This window comes from Tetrao urogallus (genome assembly GCF_951394365.1).
Source record: "Tetrao urogallus genome assembly, chromosome: Z".
In the NCBI taxonomy this organism is placed as follows: Eukaryota; Metazoa; Chordata; class Aves; order Galliformes; family Phasianidae; genus Tetrao; species Tetrao urogallus.
In genome coordinates this window covers 24,536,048-24,545,992 of record NC_136816.1, presented here as the reverse complement: position 1 = coordinate 24,545,992, position 9,945 = coordinate 24,536,048, and the positions used below count along the sequence as shown (strand labels likewise).

The window sequence follows — 9,945 nt, the reverse complement described above, 5'->3', positions numbered from 1 at the left end:
TGGAAGTCTGGGATGCTACACAGAATACACCCCGGTTAGACAGTTAGAGAGCTCCTCCTCCATCTGAACTATCACAAGCCCAGGGGACCGGGCGGGGCTCCAGCCTAGAGTGCTGAGGGAGTTGGCGGGGGTGACTGCAGAGCCACTCTCCACCATCTACCAGCACCCCTGATTATCTGGAGAGGTCCCAGAGGATTGACTCCCATCTACAAGAAGGGCAGTAAGGAGGATCTGGGGAACTACATGCCTGTCAGCCTGACCTCAGTACCAGGGAAAGTTATGGAGCACATCATCTTGGGTGAGATCACATGGCACGTGTGTGGCATCCAGGGGATCAGGCCCAGCCAGCATGCGCTCACGAAAGGTAGGTCATGCTTGACCAACCTTCTACAACTGGGTGACCAGACTGGTAGACAAGGGAAAGGCTGAAGATGTTGCCTACCTACACTTCAGCAAAGCCTTTGACACGGTCTCCCACAGGCTTCTCCTGGGGAAACTGGCTGCCATGGGCCTGGACAGGTTACCCTTCTTTGGGTAAGGAACTGGCTAGAGGGCCATACTCAACGAGTAGTGGTTAATGGAGTTAAGTCCAGCTGGTGACCCGTTACAAGTGGTGTCCCTCAGGGGTCAGTACTGGGGCCCATCTTGATTGATATCTTTATTGATTACCTAGATGAAGAGATTGAGCGTACCCTCAGTAAGTTTGCAGATGACACCAAGCTGGGAGGTGGTGTCAATCTACCTGAGGGTAGGAAGGCCCTTCAGAGGGATCTAGATAAGCTGGAATGCTGGGCTGAGGTGAACGGGATGAGGTTCAGCAAGACCAAGTGTCGGGTCCTGCATTTTGGCCACAATAACCCCAATGTAGCGCTATAGGCTTGGGGCAGAGTGGCTGGATGACTGTGAAGAGGAAAGGGACCTGGTGGTGTTGGTTGATGCTCGGCTGAACATGAGCCAACAGTGTGCCCAGGTGGCCAAGAGGGCCAACGGCATTCTGGCCTGCATTAGAAATAGTGTGGCCAGCAGGATCAGGGAGGTGATCATCCCCTGTACTCAGCACTGGTGAGGCCGCACCTCGAGTATTGTGTTCAGTTTTGGGCCCCTCACTACAAGAAAGACATTGAGGCCCTGGAACGTGTCCAGAGAAGGGCGAAGAAACTGGTGAGGGATCTGGAGCACAAGTCTTATGAGGAGAGGCTGAGGGAGCTGGGCTTGTTCAGTCTGGGGAGGCTCAGGGGAGACCTCATTGCACTCTACAACTTCCTGAAGGGAGGCTGTGATGAGGTGGGGTCTGGCCTCTTCTCCCAGGCAACAAACAGGACCTGAGGAAATAAGGACAATCTGTGTGCTTAATTTGGGCTGAAGAAAAACTATACCGTTGTTAAATATTGCCTAGCACGCATGCCAAGGATTAATATTTGCTAAAGACATAAACAGTTCAGAGTCTGCATTTGATACAATTAAGAAGGAGTCAGAGGAATATATTCAAACTTCTGTTTTCTGAAACCCTTGGTGTTGTAACATGAGTTAGCTGCCCAGTCCTTACGTGAACATCAAACTCAAGAAAGGGATATAATCAGACAGGTTAGGTGGAACTACTCAAGTTGTAAAGGCAGTAGAGTTAGCCAGTGTGTTTTATTGTCACAGAGTGATCTCCAGATCTGCCTGTGTGCATGACGGGGAGACAGCGTGCCCACAGGCCTAATGGCCCAACAAAAGAAAAGGGGGGGCGGGGAGGAGAGGGGAGGATGTCAACCGTTTACAGGCTGGTTTGTGCCAGTTGTGTGACTGGTGGGGCATGGGACCCACGGACCCTCACCTCGAGAAAAGGGGGAGGGGAAAGGGGGGAAGGGGGAACGAACGGCAGGGAGACGGGAGATGGGCCTAAAAACAGGACAGCAGCAACAATGGCCCCAAGTTGCACCAGAGGATATTCAGATTAGACATGAGGAAAATCTTTTTCTCTCAGAGGGCGGTCAGGCTCTGGAATGGCTGCCCAGGGAGGTGGTGGAGTCGCCATCACCGGCAGCGTTCAAGAGGCGTCTGGATGAGGAGCTGCGAGATATGGTTTAGTAGCTTGTGGTAGCAATGGTAATGGGAGGATGGTTGGCCGAGGTGATCTTGTAGGTCCTTTCCAACCTTGTGATTCCATGATTCTATGTTAGGGAAGGGTTCTTCACTAGAGGGCAGTGGGCTTGGAGCAGGCTGCCCGGGACAGCGGGCATTGCCCTTAGCTGCCAGAGTTCAGGAAGTGTTTGATCCACGCAGTCAGACTGTGAATTTTGGGTGGTCCAGCGTGGAGCGAGGAGTTGACCTTGGTGATCCTTACAGGTCCCTTCCAACTTGGGTTACTCTTTGATTCTAGAATTCTATGATTCTAACCCCTAACCAATACTTAGGCATCTTCACAGATGCCTGCATGGGCACACCGCACTGCTAACCGTATTCAAGATACCAGCAAGGCCCTCTTTTGTGCTCTTTCCCAGTTTAGCAAGGTGGGTTACCCCGGCCAGTCTCAGTGAAGTGTCAGTGCTGACAATAATAGTACTAAAACTCCCGCCCCTCATACCGGCGCCCCTTTACTCCTGAAGGAACGTTTCAGTGATTCTACTCCTTCTGTCAAAAAGCTTCCAGTGCTAGCGCTACGAAGGGCCGAGACAAAAGCCACCCGCAGCCGTGTGGCGGCCTTTCTACGACCTGGGAGAGGCTCTTCAGGAAGGGAACAAAGGCAAAGCAGCCGGCCGCTACCGGCAAAGGCCCTCGGGCCGCTAAAGACCAGGCGCGCCCCCCGCCCAGCACGGCCTGCGGGCGAGAGGCGGGGCGCTACGGCTCCTTACTTGCGCCCCGCCTCGCGCGCTGACGGAACGACGCCGCCCGACTCCGGCGCGCAGGCGCTGGTTTAGCCGTTGCCGGCGGCTCGGATGCGTGTGATTTTGTGGTCGTCGCCGGCGTTTGCGTCGTGTCCGTTCCCACTGACTGCCTGGGTCTCTCTCTCCGCAGCGAGCCATGTCCTCTCCCAGGAGCGCCTCCCCGCAGCAGCACGACGGGGCCGCAGGGTACGCCTCTGCCTTCGCGTCTGCACGCTCGGCCGCTTCCTCCTCCGCGTCGGGCCGCGGCAAGACGTTGGCGGATGCCCGCGTCTGCGAGGAATTGGAGATCGCGTTGGACCTGGCGCTGGAGCGGTTCTTGTGCAGCGATGATCAAGGTGGGGTTCTGGTGGAGGTGTCGTGTCCGCGGGGCGCGGGCCCAAGCCTGCGGGCGGCAGCATTGGTTTGCGTCTGCGCGGGTGCGGTGTCTCGAGTTGCCGCCGTCCTGCGGCGGGAGGACGTAAAGATGAGGGGCTCTGAGAACTGGCGCCTTCGAGGGAGTGTGGTGTAGGTGCTACGTTTGTTTTCTTCGTTATCTTTGCAGAGATGGCGTTTCCTTCGTCTTTTACTTCTACCGAAAGAGCCTATGTTCACCGGTTGTGCCAGTCTCTTGGTTTGATATCTAAAAGTAAAGGGTGAGTTGGCATCCAGTCTTGTTTGCTGCAAATGTGTGGAAACTTAACTGTAAAATGCTGCACCTAATCTAGTGTATCCTGCATTGTTACAGGGCGTAGTAAGTCTGGGAGGAAATATGGAATGTTTATTTGCACTAAGTTACCAAAGGTCCTGGCATGCTTTTTTTGAGGTGGCTTGTCTTGTGGAGTTTGTAAAGTCCTCACGCAGGACTGCTCTGTGTTACCTATGCCACTTGTTACGTCCGAGAGTTTTAGATAGTGCCTGACTACCTGTTGGATAAAATGCAGCATAGAACAGTCTTCCAGAAGAGAGGAAAGGGCTCATAGGCAGGTGTCAATATGTGGCATTTTCCCCCCTTTCATTTTGCCCTCCTGTGATGTTTTGAAGAAGAAATTGATATTTATTGACCACATGAACTTATATGTAAGTGCTGAGAATCCGGTGGCCGAGGAAATTAAGGTGGAAAAGCAATAGAAAAGGGAAAGATGCCCAGGAAGAACCTGGGTAGAGGAAGTGTCATGTCATATCTGACATCTGTATGTGCAAGCTGCTGTCAAACCGTAGTATTGCTGGCTGTTTCTTATTTTTGGTGGTACTGCCTGATCCTTCTTAATGGTGTGTAAAATGCTGATTTTTGGAGCTGTGTCAGGTAGAGCAGACTTAACTTGTGCAAGATTAACTTATTTCTAATTAGTGAGAGAGTAAGAAAGGGAAAACTAAAACGAACAATCCTTTTCCTGCACCTTATTCTTCCCTGACTCAACTTCAACTTCAGTGTTGGTTTCAATTCTTCTTCCTCCTCCGCTCAAGCAAATCGTGTGAATAGAGAATGAAGGCTGCTTTGTCTCCGCCATTCCTCCATGGTTGCTTGCTGCTCCTGCTCCACATGGGGTTCCTCCCATGGGATGCCATCCTTCCTGAATTGGTCCTGGGTGGCCTTCCCCCAGGCTGCAGCTCCTCAAGCACTGCTCCTCCATGGGCTTGTTCAGGGCCTGGAGCCCCTCCTGCACTGACCTTGGTAACTTTAGGGCTGTTTCTCTTAGATTTTTCGCTCTCTCCCAGCTGCTGTTGTGCAGCAGTTTTCCTTCTCTGTAATCCCCTCTCCCAGAGCACACTCAGCAGCAGTCATGGCTCGGCTCTGGAGCTGGCTCTGATCTGACATGGCACAGCTGCTAGTTCTGCTCACAGAAGCCCCCTGCTGCCAAAACCTAGCTGCGTAAACCCAGTACAGTAGTAAGATATCTGTTTACATATGACTGCGTTATGGGTATCTGTACAGAGGCAATTAAGAGAAGGACTGGATCTGTCTGGGGTAGAGGTAACTTTCCCTGTGGCAGCCCATGTGGTGTTCTGCTCGACGCCTGTGACTAGAGCAGGATTGGGCAGTGCTGCTGTGGGATTGCACTGGCAGATTACAAAGGCTCTCTCCAACTGGCAGACTTCTGGTGGGCAAAAGGACTGGGAATTGCCTTGTCCCTGCTCCAGCAAAGCCACCGTGCGTGTGGGAGGCGATGAAGTCATCTTGTGGAAGGGGCTGGGGAAGGCAGGTTGCTCCTGCCTTGTGAAAAGGCAAACCGTTTTGGGACACTGTCTTTGCTTTTGCTTCCCTTGGTGGATGATGTGGAAGGATGGGGACGTGAGGTGTGTGCCTCACGGAGCCTTGAGAGAAACAAATGTGTTTTCTGAGCTAGGTGTTGTAGGAAGGCACTGAAGAGCTGGTGACAGGTCAACTTTGCAGGGAACCAGGTGGGTGTAGCAATGACTTAAGTTTAGGCTGGTGTTGACATTTAGAAATCCAATGCGCTGTTGCTCCCGAGCCAGTATGTTGATGGACGAGGCCGGAGTCATTGCTAGTTCTGCGGACATTTTGAGAGAGGCCCACTGAATGGGAATATTGTATGCATGTATTAGTTAACAGGCAGGGAACAACGGTGAAGAAAAAGCTAAATCTTTATGTGGGAAGTAAGGATGATGAGAGGATAGAGATGTCCTAAGTGAGGTCTGTTCAACGTGTGGGGTGCTAGTGGCCCGGGACAGCTAGTAATGTGTCCCTATGTGATTGTAAACATTTAACGTTGTTATTTTTAGCAGTATTTTCATGAGCGATATTTCCTGATGCAGCCGGTAAGAAAGTCTAAAAGGGGATGTGTCACGCTAGACCTGCTGTTTGCAAAGAGACAATGAGTGGTGGAAGATGTGGAGGTTGGTAGGTGTCTTGTGCGGAATGACCTTAAAATGGTAGAGATGTTGATTCTTGGTGAAGCCAGGAGAGGGACCAGTAAAACTGCTGCCTTGGACTTCCAGAGGGTGAACTTGGAACTGTTCAGGGTACTGATAGAAAGGGATGCTTGGGATTCAGTCCCGAAGGGTAAAGGGGTCTGTGTAGGTTGGCTGCTCTTCAAGAAGGAGATCTTGAAGGTGCAGGAGCAGGCTGCCATTGCCACAAGAGGAACCAGTGGGGAAGAAGGCAAGCATGGATGAACAGGGAGCTTTTCCTGAAGCTCCAGGAGAAAAAGAGAATCTACCCCCTGCAGAAGAAAAAGAAGGACAACTCTAGGAGAGTACAAAGAAGTTGTTAGGATGTGCAGCAAGAGAAGCAGGAAGGCTTGAACTCAACTTGGCTGTTGGGGTAAAGGAGAACAGAAAACTTTTTTTCCCAAATACATTGACAGTAAGAGGGGGCTAAGGAGAATCTCCGTCGTTTAGTGGATGCAGCAGGGATTTGTGAGCATTGAAGAAAAGGGAAAGACTGAGGTTCTCAGTGTCTTCTTTACATATGTTTTTAAAGTCAGACCAATTATCCTCGTGGTGCTGTGCCTTCTGACCTGGAAGTCTCAGATGGGGAGCAGGATAAAGTGTCCACAATTCAGGTGGAAACAACTAGAGACCAGCTGTCCCACCTGGACTGTTGCAAGTCCATGAGGGTGGATGGGATTCATGCGAGGGTGCTGAGGGAGCTGGCAGAGGTGACAGCCAAGCCACTTTCCAGCATCTAACAGTATTCCTGGTCTACAGGAGATGCTCCAGAGGACTGGAGGCATGCCAGCGTGACTCCCGTGTACAAGAAGGGTCGTAAGGAGGATCCGGGAAAGTACAGGCTTATCAGGCTGACCTCTGTGCCAGGAAAGGTTATGGAGCAGATCACGCAGAGACTGCACAGCACGTGTGGGACAGCCCGGGGATCATGCTTAGCCATCATGGGTTCCTGAAAGGCAGGTCCTGCTTGACCAATCCGATCTCTTTCTGTGATTGAGCGACCCACCTGGTGGATGAGAGAAAGGCTGTTGATGTAGTCTGCCTAGGCTTCAGCGAAGCATTTGGTATGGTCTCCCTCAGTATTCTTCTGGAGAAGCTGGCAGCTCATGGTCTGGCCAGGTACGCTGTTTTCTGGATGGCTGATGTCACAGAGTGGTGGTGAATGGAGTTAAATTCAGCTGGTGACCAGTCCTGAGCGTTAGCTGGGGGTTGGTATTTTGTGTCTTTATTGATGACCTGGCTGAGGGCACAGAATGCACGCTCAGTAGGTTTGCAGATGACAGCAGGTTGAGAGGAAGTGTTGATCTGCCTGGGGGTAGGAATGTCCTGCAGAGGGACCTGGACAGCTGGGCTGAAGTCGATGGGCTGAAGTACAAGACCAAGTGCTGGGTTCTGCAGACAACGGTGCAGACTTGGGGCAGAGTTGTTGGGAGACTGTGTAGAGGAAAGGGACCTGAGGGTATTGGTTGACACTTTGCTGAACAGGAGCCAGCAGTGTGCTCAGATGGCCAAAGAAGCCAATGGCATCCTGGCTTGTATCAGAAGTAGTGTTGCCAACAGTGGAGCAGGGAAGGGATCATCCCTCTGTAATCAGCGCTGGCGGCGCCGTACCTTGTGTTCATTTTTGGACCCCTCACTGCAAGAAAAACCTTGAGGCCCCTGGAGTGTGTTCAGAGAAGAAGAGTGAAGCTGGTGAGGGGCCTGGAGCACAACTCTTATGAGGAGTGTCTGAAGGAGCTGGAATTGTTCAGTCTGGGGAAGAGAAGGCTCGGGAGAGACATTATTGCTCTGTATAAGTATTGAAGGGAGGTTGTGTTGAGGTGGAAGTTGTCCTGTTCTCCTGTGTAACTGATGACAGGACTAGAGGGAATGGCCTGAAGTTGTTCTAGGGGGATTCAGTTTGGCTGTGGGGAAGACTTTTCTGAAAGCGTGGTCAGGCATGGGGTTGGACTGCCCAAAGAGGTGGTGAAGTTGTCAGTCGTGGAGTTGTTGAGGAAACATTTGGCTGTTGTACTGGAGGGCATGACTTAGTGGGAAATCTTGGTGATAGATGGGCAGTTGGACTGTATGATCTTGGAAGTCTTTTCCAACCTTGATGCTTCAAATGATTCTGAGTTGGCTTCGCGCAGTTCAACTGCAGATTGCATATCTTGGCTTTTCATTTTTTGTAATTAAACTGCCCTTAATTCCAACCCATCCCTCTTGTTGTTTTGAACAGTGAGAGTGAGAGAAGTGTGATGGGGTTTAACTTGCCATCAGTTTGAAATCTCTGCAGATGTCTTTTAGGTTTGCTGGATATGAAGTTACTTTAAAAAGTATGTTTCTGGATTTGTTTAAGGCTAGGAATATTCATAGAGGGCTGCTTGTTTTTCTGTTACTTGTACTCAGTGATTTTTTTTTTTCTCCCTTACGTGTTTCTGTAAATCAATTCTGTATAATATCTCTCAGTATTGATTGATACAGTGATTGATGGGGCTTGCTATCTCATAGACTGTGAAAATAGCAGTCAGTGTTTAAAAGGAAGTTAGCAAAACAGTGTGACGTTATGAGACTGTGAGGTTGTGCTGAGCACAGGCATCCCAGTTATGCAGTATGTCATGCTGACTTATGGTAATAGTGAGTGGTTTTGCTGTTGCGTACTGAAAGCCCTTTTCTTAGAAGTGTTATGCGTAAGATGCTATTTGGACATTTGTTGATCGTGTTTTATTTGAAACTAATCTGACAGCTGTTTTGAAACACTTTTAGTCAAAGATCTTTACAGAGAGTTGAAGAGATTACTTATTTAGAACTTTTTCTCTCTCAGAAAAGGATCGAGTCGATATCTAACTGTCAGGAAAAAGAATGGATCGCAAGTAGCTCATGCAGAGATGACTTGCTGTTTGACTCCCAGAACGAAACAGGCTGTTCACAGTTTAATTCAAAGATTTCCTCTGACAAGGAGAGAACGAATAGAACTTCTGCCGAAGAAGCAGCGAGGAAATGCTTTTGCTGTTGAAACTGGTACGTGCTGTGTGTGATTTGAGCATCAATACTGCTTACGGGAAAAAAAAAAACAAACAACCACAACAGATAAAAAACACCACAACCAAACTGCACACACAAAGTTTTTTTTCCACCCTTAATTCTTAATACAGCATGTTTTCAAACTGGTTTCATGAGGAAGTGTAACTTGGGCATTAATGCCACTCATACTTGAATGTCTTGCCTGTGCTAAGTTGCTTTTGAATCTAGCCAGTTCAACACAAATTTACTTGAAAGGACATTTTTCGTATGTGGGAGCTCCTGCATGTTCTGTAAAGTGGAGCTGAAGAGAGAAATGCTATCAAGGTCACTGTGTAAGAACAGCCTGTGTGAATATAAGGCTGTTTGTTCTGCTCGTGGAAAGTCCTGTTTTTGATAAAATGAGAAATTCTGTTTTGTTTTGTCTTCTGGCAGTAGACGTGATCCCTCAGAATTTACTGTTCAGACTTCTTGATTTCCAGAACATGAAAGAGTTTATCAGAAGGCATACTTCGGATGTTTTCTGTCATTAAAGAGAATCTTTGAATAAGATGTTTGCCTTAACGGCCTTATATGAAGGTTTTGTTATGTTTCTGTGCACAAGGATGGGTGCCGTGCACAGAAAACATGTCTTCTGTAATTCTCTTTTTCACTGGTTTGTGCTCAAAGTGCTTCCTCTTCTAGTTCTCTTTATATGATGTTTCAGTTTCCCAGCAGGTTAGCTATTTGGGTATTCAGGTCTTTTAAACTGTGAGGTTGTGTCTAAACTGTGATTGCTTGGTAAGGCAATACTTCTTGCAATTAAGTATGTATGTCTGTTAATCGTGTTATGAATATGTCATTGAATTTACAACAAGCTTTTAATTCTTCTGGAACAAAAAAAAAAAAAAAAAAAAGGAATTTTAGAATTTGAAGTATCTCTGAAGAGTTGCAGCTGCTATGAATGCTTAAGTCTTGCTTTCTATTAAGTGGTAGTGTGCTGTCTATGCCTAGGGGTCTAGATCAGTCCTACTGACTAGAACGTCATGTAAAATAAGACTGACTTGAATGAGGTAATACAAGACCACAGAGAATGTGGAGGAGTGGATGTGAATCACAGTCAAGTTTTTTTTTTCCCCTCCGAACTTGTTAACAAACCTGTAAGGAGTTGGAAGGGACCTCTGGAGATCATGTAGTCTAACGCCAC

General features: G+C 48.9%; 1 pseudogene across 1 annotated transcript in view; it reads left to right on the top strand.

Moving 5' to 3' along the window:
- The first annotated feature begins 3,006 nt into the window (after positions 1 to 3,006).
- The window catches only part of LOC306956910 (3'-5' RNA helicase YTHDC2-like), a 39,555-nt pseudogene continuing 32,616 nt past the window's right edge, over positions 3,007 to 9,945 (top strand). The window contains exons 1-3 of the transcript in view: positions 3,007 to 3,205; positions 3,412 to 3,502; positions 8,563 to 8,759. The product of the transcript in view is annotated as a 3'-5' RNA helicase YTHDC2-like (transcript). The remainder of the gene's footprint in view (positions 3,206 to 3,411; positions 3,503 to 8,562; positions 8,760 to 9,945) is intronic.